General features: G+C 39.0%; 1 protein-coding gene and 1 long non-coding RNA gene across 7 annotated transcripts in view; one reads left to right on the top strand and one right to left on the bottom strand.

Moving 5' to 3' along the window:
- The window catches only part of Agtr1 (angiotensin II receptor type 1), a 42,926-nt gene that overhangs the window by 7,744 nt on the left and 7,996 nt on the right, over positions 1-27,186 (bottom strand). For 4 of the 6 annotated variants that reach the window (XM_015486966.2, XM_015486968.2, XM_048793885.1 and 1 more), the window contains exon 2: positions 25,712-25,796. The gene's annotated coding sequence lies outside the window, so the exon portion shown is untranslated. The other 2 variants (XM_048793888.1, XM_048793887.1) reach the window with 2 other exon arrangements.
- LOC125613523 lies at positions 1,669-26,989 on the top strand. Its single transcript, XR_007344050.1, has 3 exons — positions 1,669-3,054; positions 4,607-5,731; positions 22,945-26,989. It is a non-coding gene; the product is annotated as an uncharacterized LOC125613523 (long non-coding RNA).

Raw genomic sequence — 27,186 nt, forward strand, 5'->3', positions numbered from 1 at the left:
CCTGGCACCATGGGGACAGTGTCTGGAACTGATTCCATGTCAGATGCACAGGAGAATGCCACACAGTCTTTTTTTTTTTTTTTTTTTTTTTTTTTTTTTTTTTGGTACCAGGGATTAAACTCAGGGGCACTTGACCCCTGAGCCACATCCCCAGCCCTATTTTAAATTTTATTTAGAGACAGGATCTCACTGAGTTGCTTAGTACCTTGCAGTTGCTGAGGCTGGCTGGCTTTGTGATCCTCCTGCTTCAGCCTCCTGAGCTGCTGGGATTACAGGCATGTGCCACTGTGCCCAGCTGAATGCCACATTCTTGCCTGGCAGTGACAGTCCAACTTCTCTTACTAAATGCTTTCCCTGTGGATGATTTTCTTTACCTTTGTTAATTCCTGAGTGATTATTTCTCTCCACCCAAAACATATTTTATTAAAATTATTAATAGCATACTAATTAAGTATTTAAGATCCAACCTCCTCAAACTTAATGAATGGCTCTGGGATATTTCTAAGTGGTAAATAGTGGGTCCACTTCCATCAGCCACTGTGGTCTGATGTGTGTTTTCTCACAGAAAATGCAAACAGGGCCCCAGCTTTCTGCATTCTGCAAGGATATGCCATCATGGTGATGGTGGTTAAATCTTCCATCATTCCCAATCATCCCTGTTGAAAGTAACCCACAAACCCAAAGATCCCAGCTTTATCAAGAAAAATCCAGAAGTTCCTTTTAACTTATAATATGAATTTCAGTGAAAGCAATATGTTAATCCCATACTTTAGCTTCTTGGGAATTAATCAAGACAGGTATCTAATAATGGAACACCACGCTATAATAAAACTTCACTCTAGAAATCCCAAATGATTATAAATTACAGTCACAGCCACTCAGCCACAATGGATGTCCCACGTCCCTTATGTCCCCCACTATTCCAAACTCCTGACTGCTGTCTCCCCCACCCCCAATGAAAAGAGAAACAAGTAGGGATGAAAGATATGTGATCAAGTCTAATTCATGTGCTTTAAAAATTCTCCTTGGATGTGCTGGTGTTAGTGGGAATTCTTCTTATGTTGAAATATGAAGGGTCGTGGAAGGCTGTCTGGGGAGCCCGGAGAGAGGAGGGATCCAGAGACTGACCAGGAGAAGAAGGATCCAAGAACTAGCTGGGAAGGAGGCGTGGACTTAAATGAACCCCTGTGCTCTTACACTCCCAAATTCTCTCAACTTAGAACTTAGGGAATTGCTCCACTGGACTCATCGCTGATTTCAGCTGATCAGCTTCTTGGCTAACGGGGAGGAGACATCATCTTAGAAATGAGGCTCATGGAGACTCTCACAGCCTTCCTGTCTCCACCCATGTGGGATTCCGGTCAGTGGGACAGCTGCTTTCTCTAATTCATGAACAAAGCCCCAGCATTCTTATGTGGAACCACTCCATTTTTACTTTTTTGAAACTCTAGTTCAGCAAAAGAAACTGTTTCATTTCTGATTCCACTTTAAGGGGCATAAGGAAAGTGATTGGGTGGGAAAGGAAGTACTAATTTGAATTCCCAAGAAACTATGATAACATTTAGAATTTATATGTATTATGAGTTTTATGCTAGAGCTTATTGCCTGCATGGCAATTCATTTCAGATGAAAGTTTTTAACATACAAACCACATCACTTAAATTTTAAATGAGGCTAGTGAGTATTCAATATACTGTGCATGTTTCTCCAAATCGCTGAACGTTCTGATTGTACTAGGAATGTGTGAATGACAGCCTGTGAGTCAGCCCTGGATGATGTGGAAGGAGCCTGTGATTCTCATTTTGGCTTCCTCGATCTGTAGCTGGGTGACTGTGAACCAGTCACTGGGCTTCCCCAGACTTCTGTATTCTACAGGGAGTTAGTTACACACACACACACACACACACACACACACACACACCCCAATGCCCTGCAACTTCAAGATCTTTCTTCTAAATGGGTGTGCCTCTTTTGAAGGCAAGGACAACTTGACAAACAGAAGTGACCTATCACAAATCATTAAATAGTTATATGTCTATATTAATCTGTACAGATAGTTTTAGTCCCACACTCATTTAATTAGAGTCTATATTGAACACCAGAACTCTTTATATTAAAAACAACAAAATGAAAAGAATTTTGCCTTTTGCTCAAGATGAATAAAAAACTCCATGTGAGATTATTACAGTCATAGGTCTTTTTCTTTCTTTCTAAAAGTTAACTAGCACACAAAGAAACTCTTCCCATGTAACCTGTGGCTGTGGCCCCGGGAGAATGAAGTCAAGGTCATGGGTCTGGGCCCTATCTGGACTAGCTTGCTCCATTCCATTTGTGGCCATGGGCTGAGACTCTCAGGCATCTCTGCTTTGCTCACTGTCACTATAAGGTGAAAGGGTACAGACAGATTGGTTCTTGGTTGGAAAGCAAAATTAAAAGCATGCCCTGAAGTTAGGGAGTCAGGATGACACCATCCTCTCAAATGCAATATTGTTAAAATAACTCATATAAAAGGAACCTAGCCTCTGACAAAATACAACTTGTTAAAGTTTAGCAATAGTTAATATGGTTCAGTTGCCCAGGTGAAAACACAGTGGCAGGGACATTATTAGAAAAGAAACCCGCAACAATGTATCACGCAATAGTTAGAATATGACAAAGTTAAGAGATTTCTGTCCTCTGAAAGCTAATGCTATGAGGGTGACGCTTATTTGATGTTGTCATAGTTATATTTTTCAAACCGCAGTCTTGTGTGCATTATTCTTTATTTGTTACCTTTTTAACCTATAAATGCTGTTAAATCAGGGGATGGCAAACCATCTGGCAGAGGCACAGGACTGGACTCCTGGCACAGAGGCTGCCCTGTCACTCAACAGCCACACAATCTTACACCGGAAACTTAATCTCTTACCTTGATATTCCTTAAATATTACAAAATATTTGCAATGGGAATACCCACACCTGTTCTCAACTCTACTTTACAGGTCAATATAGGTAAAAAGCAAAGTCTTTGGAAGACATAAAAACACTGGGAAAATACCTTTTTATAACACAAGGGTAAGTGAAATGAATTTAGTGAAAAAGCTCAGATCTTCAAAAGATATTATTGACATTAATAGTTCTATCAAGATTTTAATAATTCTATTAAGAAATTTTAATTCAGAAATTCAGAAGAAATAGTTACCATTATTATTATCCAAGCCTTGACTTTAAACACTATAACAAGGCATTTGTTTAATGCTGATGGAAAGGCAAAATTCTAGATACCGAATTGCTTCTACATTAATACTTGTGATGGCAAGTGTTTGGCTACAAATTGAGGCCTTTAGGCCAAATCTGACCAACAGGCGTATTTTCTTTGGGCCCCAAAGTGTTTAGAGCTTTTAGAATTTGAATACTCTGTGGTTTACTAATCCTTACTTACCACTCTCTATTTTCTGATTCTTTAGGTCAGTGTAGTCCAAAAGAGATACACATGTCATTAAATTTTTCTAGTAGCCACATTAGAAAAGTAAACAGAACAGGTGAAATTAAGTTTGATAATATGTTTGATTTAATCCAATATACACAAACTATTATTTCAACCTGTAATTGATATGGAAAATATTAAGATATTGTATTTTTTTGAGCCATTTCTTCAAAATCCAGAGTATAATTCATGCTCTCAGCACCTCCCCGTGGAGACGGCTGCATCTCACGCCCACAGGGCTGCATCTCACGTGCTCCTGCTCACAGGGCTGGCTGCTGCTGTTTGCTGTAGGTGCTTCCCTCACCCAAGTGTCCTCCCTATCCCTCTGGAAACGGGTCTGAGTGCTGGTCCCTGAACAACAGCAGCGGCATCACTCAGGAACTTTTAAACTTTTGTTAAAAGTACAAATCTTAGGCTCCACCTCAGACCTACTGAACCAGAAAGTCATGTGTAAGAAGCCCTCCAGGAGATCAGGTACATGCTAATATTGGATCTGTGGGCATCTTAATCTGCAACTCTGGCTTAAATGATGATAATCATGATTAACAGGCAAGATCAAATCCAATGAACAACTCAAGTGCCCTCAGCTAAAATGTGCTCAGTGGGTCTTTGTGAGGCTTCACTGACCAAGTAAAAGAGACTCCTAAGTATAGTTTAAGAATTATGCATTTAGCTGGGTGTGGTGGCACATGCCTGTACTCTCAGTGGCTTGGGAGGCTGAGGCAGGAGGATTGCAAATTCAAAGCCAGACTCAGCAACTTAGTAAGGTTCTAAACAACTCAGTGAAGCCCTGTCTCTAAATCAAATATAAAAAAGGGCTGGGCAGGTGGCTCAGTGGTAGAGCACCCCTGGATTCATTCCCTGGTCAAAAAAAAAAATATATATATATCCATTAAACTCTGTTTCCTTTACATATTCCGGACTGGCTTAGGGTGTGCCCTAAATGATCCTTGAGCTGTGGGTGGGGTAGAGCTCCACCTCCACATCATCATTAGAACAAAGAACTACCTGGGGAGGGAAAACCTGACTCAGGTTAGTGACAGAAAAGAGCAAAGGATCTGAATCCAGTACATGCTTTACTTCAGAGGTGCTGCAGAGTCTGGCTTTTCATATAACTTCTGTCTCTTTTTCTCTGTCTAGAAAATGATATCGTGATATTTGTGATGGATGACAATGAATTAGTAATATCTGTTCAGTTGGCCTCACAGTACTATTGAGAAGATCAAATGAGATCACAGAAGTGGAGAGTCTAAGAGGTGCTAGACTGTAGGACTTTTGTTGGTGTTAAATTCACACTATCGTGTATATGGCTCATATTTACCCTGCAAGCAAATGTGGATAAGAGAGATTGGGAAATTGCACGCGGTGTTGGAAGTGAAAGAAGCTAAGGTACAAGAAGCAAGGGACGGACTTGGGGGAGGTGCGCTGAGAGACACTGCTAAGAATCTGCTTGGATTGGACAGTTTTGCCAGCTTTGAAAAGTCCTCTTTGAATTCTATATCATTTTAATACATAAATTACAATGTTACTACACTACTGACTGTCATTAAAAAATCTAGAACGATCTATCTTCTATTATTTACTGCTCCACCCCTTCTTTGTGTTGGCTACTTGAACTTCCTAACTAAAAAGCCTGTGATCAGAGCCACAGAGGCTGGGGCAATGAAAGGTAAACAACACTTTGCCAACTGGAAAATAAGATGCCGGTGACTTCTGCTTCCTGTGAACACGTCATTAGCAATAAATGAGTCACCAGATGTCACACATCAGACTCAAAATTAAGATCTATTCCAAGTATTTGTGTGCAGTCTGAGTAGGAGTTGAAAACGAACTCTTCCCAAGAGAGCAGCCTAAGATAACACGCCATTTTTGCCTTCTGATAGTTTGACCCTTTCTAAATGTAAAATGCAATGCATTCCTTGGTTTGCAAAATGAAAAAAAAAAAAAAAAAAAAAAAAACCACAACGCATTTCTTCTTAGGGCTGAGGAGCAAGCAGCGTGTCATCCTGCAGGCCCAACTGCATAAGGCCAAGGAGGAGACTTTTGAACGTTCTGTGCCATACCAAGACCACCAGCCCCTCTGGTTTTTAACTCTGCTATAGCAATTTCATCTTTTCTCACCTTCACACCTTCATGTTCAGTAGGTGATCTCTCCTTTTACCACCAGCAACAAAACTGTTCAAGTCAGCAACTGTCAGCATCAATGCCACTCTTCCTGAACTCTGCCATGACAGCAACCTGGGAGTGCTCACCTTTCCCCACCAGGTATGACAACTCTCCTCTCGTTCCTCCAGCTAGCTAAACCCGACGCTGCTCTGTCCTTGCAGTTACCAGTCTCCAATCTGAAGGCAATTGTGGTCGGGGAGGGAAGCCCACAGTAGGAAACAGAAGAGCACAATTCCACTCGAGCCAGCAGAAATTTCAGATGATAAGCTGGAATGATGGAAATATCTAACACTCTCTAGTTTTTATAAACAAACATTTTTTTGGCTGAACTTCTCCAGCCTAGTTCCTCTGCAATTTCAAAATCTTTACAGTTGCTCAGTTCCAGCTGAGCTGTTTGAAATCATTTACTTTTTTTTCTCCCCAATTAATTTTGGCTCTTATCTCCCCTAAGATAGGTGAAGCTTATAAAGCAAATTTAAAGAGTGAAAGTGTATCATCATTCTCAAGCCTCCTCTTAGAGAACTATTTACACAGAACTTCTCTACACATAGAAACCCTCCAAAGCACTTTAAAGTTTATTTCTGGATCATTAGCTACACATCAGATGTTAGAGATGCAGGAGATACTGCCCTTTGACCTTCACATAAAGGAAGACAGAGCATCATTGATTAGTTATGTCAGGGAGGAAAAAAAATATCAACTTAATCCCTTCAGCTACAAAACTTTAACACAAAGTGATATACAAAGGTCCAGCTAAATTTATTTAATGTACAGCTATTTTATTCTCTATTTTTGCTGGTCTCCGATTCACAGAATTGACAAATAACAGCTCAAGGTATATCATTTATGATTAAGTGAATATTTGCTATGTGCCAAGTATGGTGTTGTTTCAGTCTTTAAAGAGCACTAGGAGGGACATTATCATTCCTATTTTTTAGCTGAGGATGCAGGCTCAGAGAACAGGTCCTTACATTTTTGATGTTCTAGGAGGGTATTGAGGCTCCATTATTTTGAATGATTGATAATGTTATCTGTCCAGTGCTTCTCCACCAGGGGATGTTTTGCTTTCTAGGGTCATCTGGCAGTGTCTACACACATTCTTCATTTGTACAGCTGGGGGTAGGGGTAGGATAGGGGGGGGTATCAGCATCTAGTAGGTAGAGATCAGCCTGATGCTGACCATTTTACCAATTACGAGACAGACCCCCCCCCCACCCCCCCATCCACAAAGAACCATCTGGTCTAAGATGTCAACAGTGTTGCTATAGGGAAACCTCTTCCGGGCCTTACTATTTTTTTTTTTTAACTTTGCTAATTTTTCTCTCTTTTATGAAATGTTAACTATATGTTGCATTTTATAGGTGGCTTTGGTTTTCTGTATTTTATTTTCTCAGGAAAGCTATCGATTTCTCAAAAGATAAAAACCCTCTCGGGTTATCCCTGAGCAGTCCTGGGTGGTGGTGGGTGCTCAGCAGGAGCTCTGAGCCTGGAAACTGACTGAACACCTGCCGTGTGAGGTCATTTTAGAAATTACCCTCTCTAAGCATTTTATGGGAGTACAGGATTCTGCACAAATACACTAGAAGAGTGCATTCTTCATATGAGCTTCAAGAGTTGACGGCTGTTTTCTGGCCCCAGGTCCCCACTTCCAGGAGGAGGCCACCAAGTCGGGAAGTCAAACCCTGCCCTCTGGTGGCACTGCCATCATAGGCAAGGCAGGCATGACTGAGGGCCAGAGGGCATCCATTGCACCCTTAGGGTCTGAACCGATTCTGCAATATTTGAATATAAATACAGCTTTGCATTCACCTAGGCCTTTCTTCCATGAGGAACAGCACAGGAAATATTACATGTCACCAAAGCTCTCATTAGAATTAAGCCAAGGAGGGAAAGTGAGAGAGAAAGAAGATGAACATTTAGGAATAAAGGAGCCTTTCTGGAGATTTGGCATCTGAAGAGTTTAGTTCATTAGCCTCATTTTTCTGTTGCTTGCCTTCTCTATAAAACTGTTTATCTGCCCCATGAGGGCATAGGATATTTTTTTTTTTAATAGCAGAGAAGAGCTTTATAAAAAGCAATATGAAGAGACTTCTACGGCCAAAATTCTCTGGCCACATACTAATGGATACCAATTCCTGAGGCATTTTCCTTTCAAATTTCTCATAGACTAGTTCAAGAAGAAAAGCACCATGAAGTTTGAAAGACCAGCTAAATCAGAGGGAATTATACTTCTCCCTCTTTCCCATTAAGAAGTCTATTCTTTTGCTATGAAACCCCCACTGAATGTCTTATCAGAGAGAGCAGCTTTTTTCTGTATACTGCTGCCAAATGGGTAACATTTTAGTGGGGCATTTGAAGTCATGATATACAACTCCCTGGGAGACAAATAAGGTCACTCCCAAGGTCTCTTCATTGAGAACATCAGAGCTTTCCAAAGATGTACACAGCCTTTCCTGGATAATCAGGGTAAAACAGAAATGAAGAAAAATCCTATAAAGTCCAAAAATAAAGAAACAATCAGATGGAAACACTCAAAATTGGGAGTGAAAAGATATGGCGAATGCTGACGCTGAATCTTAATATATAAAACCAAAAGCACAGAGGAAAAAAGCAACGTAATCTAAGAAGTTGAGAGGGAATCAGTGGACTGTAGGATTAGCAGGGATAAAAAGACCTAGAACAAACACTGGCCTAGAATTAGGAGTGGGGGTCTTGGGGCTTTTGCTTTTCCCCTCTAGAAACTGAGACCTCAGGCCAGTCATTAAACCACCCTTGAACTTTGACCATACAAGTAGGAATGGAACTGTGGATCCTCTACCCTGCCCTGGAAAGAATGTTGTAAGAGGAAGTGTCTGAACTGATTTCCTCATAAGACAGTGTATACTACACATTCCATATAGAGAGATTAGGTAACAATAAAAACCAGTTTAATAAACGGCTGGAGTAGAAAGCTAATTTCCATACCAAGAGCCATATATTCAGCACTTCGAATCTTAAAGGGAACACACATTTTTGTTAGCAGAGAGTGTGTTGCTGGAAACGAACCAACCATAAACTGAGCAGTTAAAAAGTCAGGGTCAGGGTTCCTGGCTCCATTTCTGACTTATCACGCAATTAGCTCATCTCATTCTCTTTTGGTCTCAGTCTTTTTTCCATCTAAAATGGAAAAAAAAAAAAAAAACCCAAAAAACCTCTATGCTGTCAAGATAAGGTTAAATGAGGCAGGCGAAAATGATTATGATGTATTACACGCTCAATAGATATTATCTATTATTACTATCCTATATATTATCAATATCACCTATATACTAAATTGCCCCATAAACTTTACCTTATATGTATATATAAGGTATATAAACTATATAAGGTATATAAACTATACCTTAAATTGGTCACATTATTACTTATGGACAACAAATCATTTGGAATTGGGTTAGAAGCCCTTTTAATATAATAAGATGTGATGATATAATCTGTTAGTAATCCCATAAAGCAACTTAAAGAATCAATTTTCAAATTGAAAGAAATGAATTTAAAGAATCAGTTTTCAAAAAAAAGAATGAACATCTAAAGTATAGATGATTTTAAGATTATTTTAAGGTAGAGCGTCAAAAAATATTATACCATAGACCTTTGCTTGGTGGATCATAATTCAACCTAATTAAATGATAAAGATCTCCTTAAAAATGTAGGCTATTAAGAGAAAAACAAATTTCTTTGCCTGCAGCTTCCCTAGTATTCATGTAGGACTCTTCCTTGAATTATCTGACTTAACATGTGGTGGTAGTTGTTTCTTAATATGACTTCACGAGTTCACTTTCTAACAATTACACAACACTGTAATGTAACTGGTAATAACATTTTGGGTATTATTTTATTATTATGTAAAATAATGAAAACCATATTAGGCTAAATATTTTTTTACTCAGAATAGGGTAGGCATATTTTTACAGTTCATTAGATCTTTGTGAGAACAATGTAACATGCTAATAATTTTGGATATCTTCATGTGAAAAGATTCCAATTCAGAGAAAATATGTTCTAAAAATCAGACAATTCCAATAGTCCCTCTTGGATACATATGTAAGTCAGTGATCATCTTAAAGTAATTAACTAAATAAATTATATGATGTATTTATGTTCAACCAAAAATGAAAGTGCTGTTTTTACATGAAAAGCCATTTTGCAACTTGGGGATTTTCAATTTAGTCTTAGAGAGTAGTTTATGTGGATCAGGAAGTCGCAGAAATTTCTGTGATACAAGGAAATTCACGAATCAAATGTATTGTTCTTCTTCAAAGACATCCAAGAATAAATTTGTATGCCCTTTGTCCCTGGAAACATACACAATTTCTATTTTATCAGTGGTGTTAGTTATCAGGTTATACAAGTGAAGTCTATTTTAATTTATAATATAGTGCAACTATTATTCTTTAATCTTCTGTTACCCTTGAAATAACTTAAGACCAAGAACCACAGAATTTTATTGTTGGAATGGACATCAGAGATTATATGTGTCAGCATTCACATGCTCAAATACTTCAGGGACTGGGAGGAACAGAGATGAATGAAGTGGCCTGGTGGTGAAGGGAGGGCCTCCCCTTTATTTGAGAAGGTCGAGGAATATATTCCCTAGCTTTAGTCAATTGTGATCATGGTGATCAGAGTGGGATACAGCTGATTTTTAAAGATAAGTTAGAAATTTCAAATCTTATGTGAAATAACTCATTCTGAGAAGTTTTCAATTAATGCAAATGAAAAATACAGCACCAGGGAACTGAATTGAACTCTTCTGCAGTTCAGATTTGGTCTTAGTCCTGCCAATTTGCAACTTAGGATCCAAGCCAACCCCCTAATTTTCAACTGAGAAAACAAACTCCTAGCCCTGCATGATGCTGCAGACCCCATTCCAATGTGTCTATGTGACACTAAAGACTTGCAATATACCTCTGCTAGTCAGACATCTCCTCTCCCATTCCCACATGAAGCAGCAATTGTGGCCCAGGAGTTAGAGGCAGGGGAGACACAGAGCCCGTGATAGCAGGAGGCATAGCTCCTGCCAGCAACTTATTTTTCCCTTTTTATTTTTTCTGTATCATAAAGGATGCTATTATGTCTCTTAGAGCTACATTCCATTAAGTCTCCACGTGGTTGTATACAGCATAGAACCAATGAAATCTGGGTGTTCTTACATAGTTAACACTTATTCAACAAATATCACCCCTTGCTAAAAAGATCCTGGGACTGAGATGGAGTGTTGCTATTTCACAGAGCCACGTGGATTTGTGGGGCCTGGTTACATAACTGATGAGAAGGTGAAATTTTAGAAATTTTAAATAAACACTAAAATATTTATTTTTGAATGTTTTATGACCAAGAAAAGTGTTTCTAAAGTGAATTTTGATGCTCCAAGCATGAAATTATCTACGCATTTATGTTACACCAGGTGTGTTATTCAGCTTTTCATTATTGGGACCAAGATACCTGATAAGAACAACTTAGAGGAGAGAAAATTGATTGTGGCTCACAGTTTAAGACATTTAGTCCCCAGTTGGTTGATTCCATTGCTCTGAGCCCAGGTGAGGCAGCACATCATGGCAGAAGGGGATGGCAGAGAAAAACTTCTCAGCTCATGGCATTCAGGAAGCAGAAAGAGGGAAAGGGAAGGGACCTTAGGGAAAATGAACTTGCCAAGGGATTACCCTAGGGATAGACCCATCTCAAACCCTCCTGCTACAGTTACTACCCAGCACAGTATTCCTTTCAAATTAGGATGTACTGATTAGCTCACAGATGTCGCAATTGACCTCTGAATACTGCTGCACTAAAACAGGAGATTTTGGGGGGACACCTCATATCCTAACCATAACACTAGTCTATCTTTGTGCTTTTAATAGTAACATATTTTCTAGATTCATTCACTGCTGGCTCAAGAATGCAAATCAAAAAAATTTCAGAGAGAAGATACCTGCTATGGGTGGGGCAGACACATTGAGGAGTTATACAGAATTACTACAGGGTGTATATGGAGTGCTTCTGACTATAGTGACACTTGACTAGAATATACATTGTTTAGGAGTCTAGCCCTAATAAAACTTCCTAAACAACAAAGTTGATTTTCCCCCCTTTGTTAGAGAAAGAAAAAAAAAAAAAGCAGGGTATATATTATTAGCATATTTTAAATTCCATAAAAAGAATATGGTGTTATTTAGTTCAGAGCTTGGTTGGCTGGAAGAACATAGCTCATGATTTCATTCACAGTGCCTTGCATGCCATGGCTGGGGGCTGCAGGGGTGCTCATGTCTACATTAATTGCATTTCATGTAAACACAACTTTGGATGCTTTTTGAAACTAGGGTTTCCATTGTGAGACAGAAAACTCAGATGGAAAGTAGTGGCCTGATGATATGAACTTTCTTCTAACTGATTCAGACAGCACCATGTTGAGGGCTGTGAGTGCCTCTTTCCTGGGAAGTCTGCTCCGGAGGTAAGGAGCACCAGTCTGTGGAAGGTGGCAGAACTGCTCCGTGAGCCTCAGACAGGCCAGGAGGGACAAAATGAGAAGGAAATATGGGCCTCCGTAGGGACTACAACCCTGATGAAAAGGAAACGTTTACCTGAGAGTTTCAGTATTAAGCTAATATTATGTATTAGGCTGCTGGGGACAAACTCGGCATCTAGCGAAGAATATTTTGGGAGCATTAGAACAAAAAATTTGATCTTAGCATCTGAAGTCCCATTTGAGTGTTCATTTCAGACACTGTAGTTTTCATCTCTAGAAATTCAATTTCAATCCTTTTTATATCTTCCATGCCTCACTTAATATGTTCAAACTTTTGTCTAGTTCCTTAAACACATGAAATATAGTTACAATAACCATTTAATGTCCTTGTATAAAAATCCCATTATCTGTCATTATTAGGTCTGTTTCTATTGATTATTTTTCATTTCATGGATTGTAAATTTCCTGCATCTTTGCATGCTGGTAGTTTTATCATGAATGTTCAACACTGTGAATTTTACTTTGTTGGACATTTGATGTTTTTTTTTTAAATAAAAACTCTCCCTATTTGTCCTGGGGACTGCTGAGTTACATGCAGAATTTCCCTCTTTGGGGTTTTGTTAGGTGGGATAAGAGCATCATTTAAACTAGGAGTGACTTTTTTTTTTTTTTCTATTCCTGAGGCAAACCCTTCTGAATATGCTACCAGATGCCCATGAAGTATGAGATTTTCTGCTTTGGCTGGTGTGTGAACAGGCTCTGTTTTCTGGTCTAGCTAATCTCTGGGGCTCATTCCTTCTAATCCTTTTGGGCAATTTCTCACCCAGGGGACCCTTTGCAGATACCCAGGACCTTTAATAGGGGCACTCTCTCCTCTTTGGTAATCTAACCTGTGAACTCTAGCCTCCTTGGCCTCTACTGACTCCCAGTTCCTTCTCCTCAAATCAGGAGGCTGTTGGGCTTCACCAGCATCTGCCTGCCCGGAACTACTGCTGGAGGTTCTTCCAGACAGTAAACTGGGGTGATTCTGGGGTTCCCCTCACTAGTTTCCTATCCTTTGGAGATCACTGCCCTTTGTTATCTGCTGTGCTGTCCATTGTCTTGAAAAACCTTCGTTTCATACATATGTCCAGTCTTTAGTTGTTTTGGGTGGGCAGGGAGCTCCAGTTCTTGGTGTTCCACTTTGGCTGGAAGCAGAAGTCCTGGAATTTGAGATTTGATCTTATGTGCTATTTGATTTTGGAAGAACTGCTAAGCCTCATCCTCATAAGCCAATTTATGAAGTGGGGAATGATTAGTCAGTGGAATTCTGCATGGGAAAACATGCTAGAATCATAAGAACACCCAAATTCAAAAATGGGCTTTGAAAAATAAGACTGAGCCTAATGAACTCTTCTCTCCTTGATGGGAATCACCCAAATCCTTTCCTTTACCCAAACAGAGGTGCTTTCCATATTAATTGCCCTCTTGCCAACTGACAACCTTGCCCTTGGCCTTTGAATTTGCTGGTAAAGGGTCTCTAGGCCAAAGAGAAAAATCTGTCTCTGTCCAGAACCCATAGGGCAAAAAACAAGAAATATTTTCAAATATTTTGCCAAAGCTACACCAATACAGCATTGTGGACCCATCGACAGGGCCTCTGTGATTTTATAGCAATAAAAATCCCATTTTTCTTATTTATACCTTAATTTAAAATAATCATTTTCTCTAAACCATGAAGTAGAAAGGATGCGTAAAACTATTAATGGGGAACATCTGCCCACTATCATAAATCCATGGAACTCACTCAGTTTCTAAGCAGTACATTAGCATTTGAAAAGAAAATGAATTTTTTTTTATCAAAGGAAAGATATCTTCTTTCTGATGTATAAAAATTCCAACTTACTAATGTAGAAACGTGAGTGAAAAAATAATAAAATCCTATGGCTTTTTTTATTGCATGTTTATTTAGGCCAAACCAGTATGAGGCGGCTAGATTAATTACTTTTATACTGTTAAGTACTGTACATAGTTAATTATTTCATCCAAATCGTGTCTGAGCCAAACCTGTGAATTGCTATTCACACAGGGCAACCACGATAATTTATGTACTCCCTCCATGCTACAGCCTGTTAATATATTATTTTTGATTCAAAACTGGATGTTAAAAGTTTGCAAGAGGCTTTTAAGGACTACCCCATGACATAAGTTCTGAAATTATGGATTTTGAAATTTAGGTTGACAACATGCTATGATAGCAAGTTATTTCAATGATGGAATTATAATAGATATGATCTGAAATATATATTCTCCTATGGTGTATTCTGGTCTATTGACTTTTAAGGTTTCAGCTTATGCTTTTTAAATTCTGCTTGATTTTCTGATATATATATCTTTTGGGTCCTCGGTAATTTTTCTACACACCTATGACATGTACAAAATCTGATCTTACTCATTTTTCCCAACTAGCTAATCAGATTCTTAATTGTGGCTACAAGTGCCCAGTAACTTCGAGCACTTACAGAGGCGCTATAATTAATTAATTAATTAATTAATGAATGCTGCTCCCAGGGTGGCCCTGCATGACCAGCCTTAGAATCATCTGGGACTTTACTAGCAAAGTACTCTCAGACCCCATGTCATACCTACTGAATCTGAATCTGCATTTTAGTAAGATTCCCCAGGCGATCTGGATGTCCCTTAAAATTTGAGAAGCACTGTCTAGAGGTTGTCACTTACACTCGTACTTGGACCAAATAGTTTTCCCTTCAGTAGCTGAAGAGCCCACAGCCCACACCACCAGAGAGTGGCTGCCAGGCAAGAGAACTGAGGTTGGGGCAGGCAAAGTAGAGCTGCTGGAGATACCACTTTCAGGAGGAGCTTGTGGAATAGTGAGGAAGAAAGGCTCCAAATAAGGCAAAGGGGAAAAAAATGTATGTCACGTAAAGCTGCCATTTGTCAACTCTATTCATATAATTTTCAGAGGAAAAATTATACAGACTCAGACTTCTTTGCTGGGTGTTGGGTCAGAGGGTCTTTGATTGTTTTAGAGGAAAGAGCATCTAAGAAGGTGGTCACACCTGTCCTTAAAGCACGTTTTTTTTTTTTCTTTTTTACTTTTTCTCTCTATGAACCATGTTAATTTTTCCATGTAAATAATTCTAACTAACAGATGTTCCACTTACAATGCAGCCACCTTCTGCATTATTGCCTTTTCTTACAGGGACTTTCAAACTGTTCGACCACTAGAGGTCTGTATTACCTATTTTTAAAAATTATAACTCACTGGCTAAGACTTTCGCCTCTCCATTTAAATACCTATTTCTATGTTTTCAGACTTAAAAATCTGTTCATGACCCAACACCAGAAGATAAAAATCATGACACTCTTAGAAAGGAAGAAAACATAACACACAGCCTTCCATTTGGAAAGAGACCAAGTCTCCCCTGCTATTTCTGGTGGACAGAGAGCACACCTTCAAACAGATCGGTGGTCAGTTGCAAATCAGGGGAACATTTATTTTCTGCAAAATGCCTATGCCAAAATAGTCCTTGTGGATCCGTAAGATCTGTTTTTAATTTTAAAAATTAAAAAGCATTTATTTTTCTATTGCAATGAAAGAAAAATTAAGTAATCAAATTCTCATTTAGATCCATTAGGACACCAACTTGACAAATTTTATGGGAGTTTTTAAATAAAACTTTCTTTTATTTTTCATACTACATCAGTTTAAAAATTAATGTCCTTTCAGGCTTGTTTTATAAGGCTTTGCTACAGTTTTGTAAACTAATGTATGAGCCTGAGTTTTCCTGGTTCAAGTTATTATAGAGGCATTGCTTGCTAGTGCTACCTACTGCAAAGAGGGCCCCCCAAGTTTTCACTGTGCTCCCTGACCATGTGGACATTTCAATAGAGTAGCCCATTTGGGTCTGTTCTCTGCCAGCATCAGCACAGGGTCTGAGCCTTCCAGAAGACTGAAAAAGAAGTTTCCTATTTACAGGACTATCCTGAATAGAAATGATGATTTTTTTCCCCCCATAGCATATGGAGCAGGCCTCCTAAAGCCTCACACACTCATATAGTCACATATTTAAACAAAATGGTTGAAAATATCACAGACCATAAAAGCTACAATTTACTGAGCACTGCACCAGGGGTTTGGATTCTGATGCTAGATTTTCACAGATTCTAATTTTGCCTGCTTTTGGGATAAGTGGCTACATTTGTTGCCAGGCACAAGGCTATGAGGTTCCCCTCTCTTCCAGGCATTATTGCATAATGTTCCCGGTCCACAATGCCTCCAGAAGCATACACAGGTCTAGTGTGGCTTCCCTCTCACTCTGTCACTTGTTTAAAACACAATAATTTGTAAGTGTTATTTGGCAGATCAGCCAAGTTCCTTTCAAAGGCTAATATTTAACAGAGGGGGAAAACCACCAATCCCAACCCTTTAAAAAAGTGTTTTCTATGTATTTGCAGGCAAATTGCTTTGTGTTTTAGATAGACCTCAAAGCTACATTCAAGAATAATTTTAGTAAGGTCTTGCACCACTCATCTATGTAACCCAGATGATCGGTTCGACAGCAGAAGGGAACTAATTCATAGTGCCACAATTTGTACTACAGACCACATCATTTAAAGTAGTTAAGTTTTTCTTCATTTCCTGTTGCATTTCTGCCTACGGCTGGTGGCATATGAATTAGCAATTTTCCTCACTGAAATGTGACAGAAAAAATATCTGCTTTACTCTATTCTGAAGATCTCTTTCAAAGCTCATGACTCTTCTATTATTCAAATGATGCTCGCTTATACTCGTACCCAATATCAGTATAAACCTGTAATTAAATACTAGCACAGTGTTCACTTGCATTAAAAAAAAATGCTGCTATTGTAGCAGTTAAACAACAACAGCAGGATCTCAGGCATTGACAAACTTGGTGGGTTATTTCTGGGAGAGCAATGGTTAGAAGCAGAGCACTAGAGTCTCAAATCTGGGACCTGATGCTGACACTGGTTAGCAATGAGGCCAATTTCCACTTGGTTTCTTTTGGGTCCAATAAGAGAACTTAGTCTAGATGTTTAATTTTTGTTGTTGGACTTAAAAAAAGGAGGGGGGCGTTGAGTTAGAGTAAAGGACACAGTGCCCAATACCAGGAAATATCCACTTAGCATTTACTACTGCTTTCTCTATCCTTCCTGTCTTCATTTATAAGCAGCAATACACTGGGATGGTCCCAGTCATGTGACCTCCTGGCACTGGTATGAGAAACATAAGACAATCTGAAACAGTGACTGGCCCCAGCTGCTCCCCCAACTCTTCTCCAAAAGTTTGCACCCTTAAAACTAGATCACCCGTTGGGAGAGTTTCAAAGATGATTCATTCCTGGACTGGAGATTTTTCTTCTTCTTCTTTTTTTAATACGGTGACCTTTAGATTACTTTATGTCTCACTTATTGTTTTCTGATCTGGATGATGATTTACATTAGTGTCTCTGTGCCGACAAAACCTTGCATCGATAAAGAGCTAACTAGAGACAGGAACCATTTTCCAAGGCAGTTAAAAAACTCAAGAATCTGTTCAAATTCAGAAATGGAAAGAAAAAAAAATTGAGTCTGCTTAGAAGGCTGGTTTCAGCCCTTCCTTATCCCACCTCTGGTCATTTAGAGAAGTTTGTTTTCTCTAGAAGGTTTTATAGCATCTTCTTTTTCAGAAGAGAAATCTGTGGGAGAGGCAATTGGAGGAAGTTGGGACTCATTGGCCTTTTCCTGCGGCCGGAATCCTGCCTGAGGGTTAGGCATTCTTTTAACTCACCTGGTCTTCCCAGTGCTGCTGGCATTTCAAGTTAGAATTGCCTTATTTTGCAATGAGCACTGAAGAGAACAGGTCCTGATGTACAACTAAAAGGGTTTTTATTCAGAGGAAAAGGACTAGACTTTGGCAGTTTGGCCTTTGAGCACCAATTTCCAAGGACACACGGGATTACAAAAGAGGCACATGGCCCCTGAAATCAGAAGCGCTCACTCTCCCGCGTAGAAGTTCAGGTCCATTTGAACCAGTTGTCATGCCTTTGTGCAAGGAGAGGGAAACTCCTGGTTTGAGGTGATGTATTGTATGTTCTCTTAACGTCCCGGAGCTCGCTCGCGGCTGCTTTCAAGGCATGTCAGTCACACTGGCAGGGCTGGGAAACAAATTCCTGAATAGTTATAAATAAATAACCACTTTGTACTACTAACTGGCCCGAGGACCTGGAAAAATACCAGGAAGGTTCTTTTTGGATTATATTCTAGTGTAAAGAGCCAGCCACTCATAGAACTGAACCCCACATTGTCCTGTTAACTCAGCACCATTTCTATAGCTTCCTTTTTAATTCTCTGAGACCAGTGAGTAGGATTCCACTGTGGCCTCAGGGAGGAGACCAAAGAGGGCACCACTGCGTGACTCTAGAGAAGAGGACTAGGTCCAGGATGGAGCTCTACCAGGGATGTGGCCCTGCTGGATTCTGCCTCTCTAGCTTTGCTTAGCCCAGAGGGCTCTCCGACTACATCTCCGTTGATTTCCTGGAAGAGCATTTGACAATGCAGTAGGGGTTAAGAGCCATCGCTGCACAGAGACACAGTGTGGACTTGATCCAGGCTTTAAAAGTTCTGAATTCAAATTAGCATAATAGTCGTGTGAACTCTTTCCATGTCATCACAGATATTCTAAGGCTCAGAGATGTGTGCACCCTCAATTAAATAAGCCATCAGACATAAAGAGCGGGAAAAAGCACAGCTTTTCATTTAGCAACTATTTTAGTGGAAAGGACAGGTACATATGGCAAATTCAAGGGTCAACTAGAAAACATCTATGGCTTAATTTTTCTGACATTAAAATACTTCCTAATAATAGTATTTAGTTATTGATTTATCCAAGTTTAGAACAATTTGAAATATACCTTTCTGATTAGAACAGTGACCATTTCTTAAAATAAAGTAAGGATAATGGCACTTGTTGGATCAGAAATCACATTATTTTCAAAACCTTTTGGGTCCCAGCACTTCCCAGACATTGAGCTGCTGCTTTCCTCTGGGGTATGAGGTTACACTTCTCTTTTCTCCCTCTTGGGGAAGTCCCTAGTGAGGTCATGCAATGGCGAGACCACTGCGGCACGAGACCACAGATGTGTGCCTTTTCCTTGGCTCCATCTGCTGGAAAGAGTAACTAACTCCTGCGCCCAAGCTGGTAGGAGAGGAGCCATAGAGAATCAAATTAGCAGAAGAGAAGTGATTCGTCTTCATTTTCTTGTTTCCAACCTGCAAACACAGATTGTTAAATACCCTTGTTCCCTAATCCTCATTAGGAAATCTTGAAGAATAGCAGGACAGGAAAAAGACACAAGGATTGAAAAAAGACAATACCAAAAAAATAGAGACCAAGTTGAATCTTTTCTTCTCGCTCAGAGACTCCATATATTTTTTATTAGCGGTTTTGAAATTCTCCACTATATAATTTTATTTCTACTTATGTGGATGGTGGATGCACCCCTAATCCCAAATGTATCTGGGCACAGTCTATGAAATTATTCCACGTCCAGTGGTATCCCTTTACTGAGCTCATTGCTGTGTGTGTCTAAAAAGGCAAAGTCTTCATTAAAAGTAATCTAGTGGCAATAGCATGCAGTTCTAACTCCATCACTTAAGAGATACAGGAACACAGATCAGGATCTCCAGTAAATTGTTTTTGAAGTATACAACATGCCAAGCAAGAGACATAAATGTGCGGGAGGACAAGTGTTTAAAGATCAGTAGAATTGCTGCCACGAACTTAGCCGAGTTGTAGACCTCACCTCTCTTAAATTTTTATCCAGTTTGGGGAAGATCTCACCATCTTTCAAAGCATTTTAAGTTTTAAAACCACTTGGGTATTTAAATTCCATCCATTTCCTTGTTTGTGTCTATTCTAAATATGCTTCTAGTTTGTCCGTTCATATCCTTCAATATATTGTCACTTGTTACTTGCTCTTCCCTTGAGGTTCCTAAGTATACTGGCCTACTTGCTGAGCCTTGGATATGTCCATAATTTCATGCCTTAGGGCCTTTGCATCTGCTCCTCTGCCTAGAGCAATCTTCTCCTGGATATCCACAAAGTTTTTTTTTTTTTTTTCTTACTAAGGAGACTTTCTCTAAACTTCCTTTTAAAATGGCAGCATGCCCTCCTACTGTTTCTACACAGTATTCCCACTCCTTATGTCATTCAACATATTAAACATTTTACTTGCTTTTTTTTTCTCTCTTCATGCACCAGACTATAAATTCTATGAGGACAGCGATATTTGCTTTATTTACAACTTTGTGCTCAGAGCTGACAACAGTCACTGGCATGCCAAGGTCCAAAAGTACTGACTGGCTGACTGTTGAGTGATCTATTTCAGGATGCAGTCCTATCAAGGAAAACATTTTGTTTAACAACACCTTCATTCAGAAGGAGTCTTACTGTCATGTCATTTCCTGGATAACTCCTACTTTGAAAGGAAACTTTAGGGCTGCTTCACATCTGTTCAGTAGTTAATGACTGGGTCATGAGAGTGGAAAACTGAAATGCGATTTGGAGTTGAGCAGCTAAGTAATGTGTGAAACATTGGGCATGAGGCATTAGGGAGTGGAGGAGTCTGTGGCAAGCAGAGAGTCCACATCCTGCCCTGCTTAAAGGCATTTGGATTTGACAAAGCAACTTAAAACAGCCTCTCTGAAGAAAACCCATCTATCTCCAGCTTCAAAGGCCCTCTGAGTGGCCAGCTATGGCTAACAGGACCGAGAAGACATTTTCTAAGTCACAGTGTTTTTTCTGACTTCTTTTTCAACTGTATGCTCAGGCTTGGGTATGTGCCTAACGCCACATCAGGACAGGAATACTCAACTGATCAAATCTAATTACATTTGCTTCCCGACTAAATTGTATATCACCTTCCCCTCTTGTGAGAGAAATGGCCCCTCTTGGGTCCTCAGCATCTGATTATTGCAAACCTAATTGATTTGCGACATTTCATTAATAAAGTTAACTAAAACTAATTATACATATTGAATAAAAGTTTCCTCTGAAATGAATTTTTCTATTTAGCTTAAGGGTTCTTAATTGTTAGAATGAATTGCTCAGAAAGATCACAGAATTACTTTCTCTTGGGAAATAGAGATATACATTTTTCCCCCAACTAATTTGGATTGATGGACAGTGATATCACAAAAGCTTGAAAAAAAAATTGATTAAATGTGAAAGTTGAAGGAATTGAAGCATCTTTCTCCGAAGACAAAATAGATCACGTGGATCTCTATATGGATCTTCTTCACGTTAAATTAGGTCTATTAAATTGGTCACATTACCTGAAGGAACCTAAATTAAAAATTTATTTTCATTCATTGTTTTATTCATAGTGCAGATTTCCTTTCATTTCACTGGTACGTACATGTTGTATTTTTCACTCTTTAATTCAGATGGTTTGTTTTGTCTGATTCATCCATCTAATTAAATCTCAGTTTTGGCGGAAGTCCAGGGGGAGTCTCCTACTCCTTCAATAGCTGGTACACTGCAGGCCAATTTCCAAAGGATGCTTTGCAATGTTCTTTGTGTGTTCGGCTGTGTATAAACACACTCTATGCAAAACAAAGACTGGTATTCCTTACTGGCAAGCGTTAAGTAGGACGTGGCTGGCCCTCTGATGGTGTACAAAGATGTTGTCCATCACACGAGCCTTTGTGGCCATCTATCATGAATGACTGACATGGGCCTTGTTTTCACTTTGCCCAGGCAGAGTCCTTGCTTGCATTGTTAAGGAAGACATCCCACTTCTACCTGTTCTGCATGCTAATCCCCTTGAAGGACCCGGAGGCAGCAAAATGCCTGCCTATTCCTCTTTGACCTGGGAGCATCACTGAGTAGCAAGCTACAGACTCTTGATCAAAAGATAGCTCTTACCCTCTGGTGCATTTTATCTACCATGGCCCCACTGTTCCTGGAGCCCATGCTGTGTGCAGAAGCATCCTGCCTTGCCTGAACTCCAGGAGGAAGAAACCCGCTTTTGGCTGGATTTGGGGCTTGCATATCACATTGTTCTAGGTAACCTAGGGCTCCCTGGGTGAGTCAAGCACATATTTACATTCAGGAAAGACATCAAAGGACTACTTCCAGATAACCAGTTTCCTCCTACCAGGTTTGAATTGTACTATTACATTTGTAAGATATTTTAGACTTTTCTAGAATTAAAAAAAAAATGACTCCTGTAAATCTTCTAAACTTTAAGTCTTCAAAGAAAGGACTAAGAAGTAGGAAGGAGAGGATGACCTCACTGCTGGTACCAGCTAACTGTCCTTCCTGTCAGCAAATCACAGCCTCTACACTCAGAGGCTCATTGCTCTGAGCTCTACTAATTGTTAAAAAGTAGTAATAGCAATCTATCTGGAAGTGGTATCTCCTAGACACATTATTTAAGCAAAAGAACAATTTGACCATAGATAAACTGTGTGGAATAGTTTATTTAGAGTAAACTTGTTTATCCTTAAAACAAATTATATTTTTGTTTATTAAACACAAATGGCTAACCTTTACCTTGCTTCCCCCTGCCCTCCCCCACCATTGGTAAGATTCTGGTACTCATATTTTAAAACCCTAAGCTGTGCCCAAACTTCTACCATGTATGTTTTCATTGAAAATGAAATAAAAGGAAATGGATAAAGGGAATATTGGCTGGATATATAAATATATAGCTAGCTCTCTAGTTATTTCAAACCCCCTTATGCATCAAAAACTCAAAGACAAATATGTTTCTAATTTTTTTGCCTTGTGTAACCATTAGTCTAGGAAACAAACTTAACTGATTTGCTGGGTCGAGGTGACTGGAAAGAGTCTGACATTGCTGTTTCATGAATGGGATCACGTTAGTGGAAAGACGATGAGTATAAACTTCAAGATAGACCATAATAGAAGGTGATTTTAATAATTAGAATTTGTAACACTACTGTATGTATCTATCATCCATCCATCCATCCATTCGTCTATCTATCTATCTCTCTCTATTCCACATAAAAACAAAGACTTCTAATCTCATGTACATGTCCATCAAAAAAAGAAGTGTTACAGCACTTATTTTGTTTGGCTCTCCAAACTGTTTAAAAAACACGCTTTATTTAAGTTGATACAATTGAGACCCATCTGTCATTGTAGGAAAACAAATTTTCTGGAAGTTTTGCTTACTTGGAGGTGACACGGACATAGGTAAACAAGCTAACTGCCATGTACCCCAGTCTTCAGCTCCCTGTAACTGTAGGTGCCTCTTTTCAAATATTGAAGAAATGGAGAACTTTAGAAGAGTACATAAAATACTAACTCCCTTATATTTAAATATGCATATGGATAAGAAAAGGTAAAAGAGGCCTAGGAGAATTATGTCTTAGGTAATAAATATCTAGGAAACAACATACCTAGGAAATCAGAATTTCAGAAATATTTTAAAATTTCCAAGTAAGTTAATACGAGTATGCAACTTTCCCACCAAGTGGCAGCGAAAGTCCACCATGTTAATAAATCTGCTTAGGGCAGTCCTTGCAATAGAGCTTTCTAGGAGGATAGAAAAAGTTCTACTTCTCCACTATCCACTAGCTCCCTGTGTCTACTGGGCATTTGAGATGTGGTTGGTGCAACTGAAGAACTGTATTTCTAATTTTATTTAATTGTAACTAATTGATATTTACACTTAAATAACCACCTATGGCTAAATGGCTCCCATATCAGATGGTACAAATACATAGATGTTAAGCCATCAAGTATGGTTCTTATTCTTTTAAATGTAGTAGTCAGGTTTTCTCCATTTACTGTAACTAGATTTCAACATAAATTCTTTGGACCTATAAAACAAGGTCTGAAATGCTGTTTGCACATCCCTGGCTTAAATCAATGAGAGATCAGAGTTCGGTACTCATAAAACTGGTGAAAGTTTTAAAGGGATGTCAGAGAGCTCAGCACAGCTTTCCACTAACACTGTTTCAGTACAGGGGATGGGGCCTTGGAGAGTACGTCACAGGAAGTGGAGGACACAGTTGCTAGTTAGTGGTAGGATTGGTATAACATCGGTTTTTAAACAAACAAAAATCCAGCTTTTTAGAATGAAGTATGTTTTGCTTACTCATCTGAAACTCAAAGGTTTGAAGAAGTTAAAAAATTTGAAATATGTTTTCTTCAGTGTTTTGTTTTTCTTAAGCAAAACATAATGATTTTTTTTTGGAGGTTTTGCCACAAATGTGTGACTTGGAAACAGAAGACTTTGAAAATATAGGAGAAGGGAGGCAGGTCCAAGAATCACTCCCTGGATTAACCCTCTGGCTTCTATGACAATAGGGCTGATCAGGTGTCTTGTAGAAAAAGCTACTTCTGTCCAGTACTGTTAAAAACATGTTGTCTTATAATCTCCCCAATAATGTAGTTTTACTGCACTGCTTCCAGAATTGAATTTTGTCTGAAAAAAGACACAGCCCAAACCCCAAGCTTATCTATTAAAAAAAAAAAAAGCACACACCTGCACACAAACACACCACAAAAACCTAAAGATACCCAGTGATGGAACTGTGTAGAAGTGACTATTTTTATCTCCAAGATTAAAGCAGTCTTAAATAGTTTCCTAACACTACTACCATGGAGTGCCTTCCAAAAAGTGTTTCCTACATGCCAACCTGGCAAAGAATACAGCCACTTCTAATATTTATCTACCCAACTTCTATTTTGATGAAACAGAATCACAGCATATTCAGAATGGTACAAGCTACTTTTTCAATTTCCCTATAGAGGGGGGTGGGGAAGCTGAAAGCTTGCTCTTTGAGTTGAGGGTTTTGGGCTCCCACCCCATTACTTGGATAAATTAAGGACTCTTTTTAAAAATGGGAAAAACACTAGACAGGTCCATGAGACAGGAGTTGGGCAGAAAAGGGCAGACCCAGCCAACTGAGCTAGTAGTCTCTGTGCAAGTTCTGAGAAATCTGCCTTCTGCTATGGGACCCCATGTCATCCCTGCCTGTCACAGAGTGGGGCTCAACAGCAGGGGCTTAAGGAGGGTCCTCCAACTCCAATTTCATATCCCCCCCTGCCCAGCCCCACCATCCTCTCATTGGAGTAAGAGAGAAGTTTGTAAGAATGAGACTTTGAGACATGAGGCTTTGCTGAAGGTGAACAGGCTTAAGCAGGTCACATCTTTAGACTTCTGGACGTGAGGACTGGTGCATTCCAGCACAGATACTCCACTAGGCAGCTGATAAGAGAGCACAATCATTTTCCTGCTGGCCTTTGGAGTTCTAACCAGCAAGGACATTACTGATCCAAACAATTACCTGTAGCCATAAAGTGTCTTTGCCAAGGAGTTGCAAATCTCTCACATGATTTATCAGCACATGTGGAAATACCTTGGTAATTCAGACTGTTTACATTTAAAGTCACATAAATACATATAATCTTAATCTGTATGTTGGAAGGGATGGAAGAAGACTTTATCTATTTCTTTCACAGAACCATGGTGTGTGGATTCTTGTTAACTTCTTAAGAAACCTACTGATGATACAAGCTGTAGATGCTGGATGCTTACCTGATGGCCTCTTTCTTGGGATGGCTTCAGTGACTTATTCAGATAAAATCCCATTCACTTGGGGCCAATCTCTCTTGTATTAAATCTGGAAAGAAAAGAAAAAGATTAAAGTGATTCATGAATGTGGTCAGCTTTTTATTTTTTAATTTACAAAGTAAGTATTAACACTGCATATTAAGAATGTTTTGGAAGGGAATGAAATCATCTGTTCCACCTCAAGAACATATTTTTCTTTATTTAGAGTTAGGTGGTACCAGGCAGCTATCAAGGGATCCCACTTTTCTGTCTGCTCATGGTCAACAGCAGCTTTCTCAATTGCTCGTGGACACACACCAGACAAAGAAAAACAGAATACTTTCTGGTGAAACAATATAATCTTATTCTAAGATGGTTTCTATAGACATGACTACTAAATAAAAACTCTATAATGATTTTGATTTTTGCTTATGAATTTAGAGTTAAGCTTAGCTATGTGATCTTTCTAGTACAAAGTTTATACAAGTGTTATTTAACCATAATTTTAAAAACACCATTGTAAAAGAACTTTTGTTCTGTTTTTCTTTTTCACAGATATAACACTTGTCTGTAGTTTAAATGTTGAGTTATAGAAGAATATAAAATAAAAGTAAGCATCTATCTCCTTATTCTCTCTAATTTTGTCCCTGAAATCACTTCCTAGAGATAAGGCCAACTAAGAAATTGTATATCCTTTAGGACTATAAAAAAATGAATGCAGATACATGTAAATGTGTATATTTATGTTGTTTCTTTTTATGCATATTACTTTGCTTTTTGCTGTTTTCATTTGTTAATTTTGCTTAATAACTATGGCTAACAGAACTTCCTATATCAGCATTTATAAATCTACCTCATTCATTTGATGACTACATGATACTTTACTTAGCTATTCTGTTATTCATGAGCCTTAAAGGCTCCCCCACCCCTCAATTTTCCTTTTGGCTGCTACAAAAATATTTTGGGTTTTTTTTTTGTTTGGTTTTGAGCAACTATATATTCAAGCTTTACTGTAGTATGGTAAGATAGATGAATTTTGGCATTAGAAGGACCTACTAGCAAAAGGCATTGTCTGTAAGGTGGCTTCTTCCATAAAATACCAAGGTGTTATAAAAACTATGGGCAGTTCTGTGGAACCAAGAGAAGATAATGCTAAGTGAAGTTAGCCATTTCCAAAAAAAACAAATGGCAAATGTTTTCTTTGATATAAGGAGGCTGATTCTTAGTGGGATAGGGAGGGGGAACATGGGAGGAATAGATGAACTCTAGATAGGGCAGAGGGGTTAGAGGGGAAGGGAGGGGACATGGGGTTATTAATGATGGTAGAATGTGATGATCATTATTATCCAAAGTACAGTTATGAAGACATGAATTGGTGTGAATATACTGTGTATACAATCAGAGATATGGAAAATTGTGCTGTATATATGCAATAAGAATTTTAATGCATTCTGCTGTCA

This window comes from Marmota marmota, unplaced genomic scaffold (genome assembly GCF_001458135.2).
Source record: "Marmota marmota marmota unplaced genomic scaffold, marMar, whole genome shotgun sequence".
Lineage (NCBI taxonomy): Eukaryota > Metazoa > Chordata > Mammalia > Rodentia > Sciuridae > Marmota > Marmota marmota.